This window comes from Pteropus alecto, unplaced genomic scaffold, assembly GCF_000325575.1.
Source record: "Pteropus alecto unplaced genomic scaffold, ASM32557v1 scaffold5, whole genome shotgun sequence".
Classification (NCBI taxonomy): Eukaryota; Metazoa; Chordata; class Mammalia; order Chiroptera; family Pteropodidae; genus Pteropus; species Pteropus alecto.
In genome coordinates this window covers 2,775,066-2,775,642 of record NW_006441953.1, presented here as the reverse complement: position 1 = coordinate 2,775,642, position 577 = coordinate 2,775,066, and positions in this window count along the sequence as shown.

The window sequence follows — 577 nt, the reverse complement described above, 5'->3', positions numbered from 1 at the left end:
TTTCTGGAGAGAGAAATGCTCTGTGTCTCGATAGATTTGTGTTTATGCAAGTGATACCCATTTGACAAGATTGATGGAATTGTGCACTTAAGATTTTTGCATGTGACTGCATATAAATGTTACCTCAGTAACCTGTTAAAAAAGAAATGAGTGCCTAGGATTTTTTTTTTCTTATTTTGTTATTCTAAATAAATAAATACCCATGGAAAAACATCAAACTAACAGATACAAGTAGTTAAAATTTTCCACATCTTCCCCAAGCCCACTCTTCAGGGGATATCACTATAAACGCTTTGATATCAACACCTCCAGACTTTCTATAACACATAAATTCTCTTTCTCTCCGCACCTCCTCCTTCCTTACTCCCTTACTCCTTCTCTCTCAATCCCTCCCTGTTCTCCCCTCCCTCTCCTCCTCCTCCCTCTTCTAATTCTCTCTCTCTCTCTCTCTCTCTCTTTCTCCCTTTTCTTCCCTCCCTCCCCCCAAAACTCTGACAATTCAGATTCAAGGAAGAGAATCTTAAAGGAACAAATTCTTTTACTTCTCAAACATAATGAATGGAACATTTGGAAATTT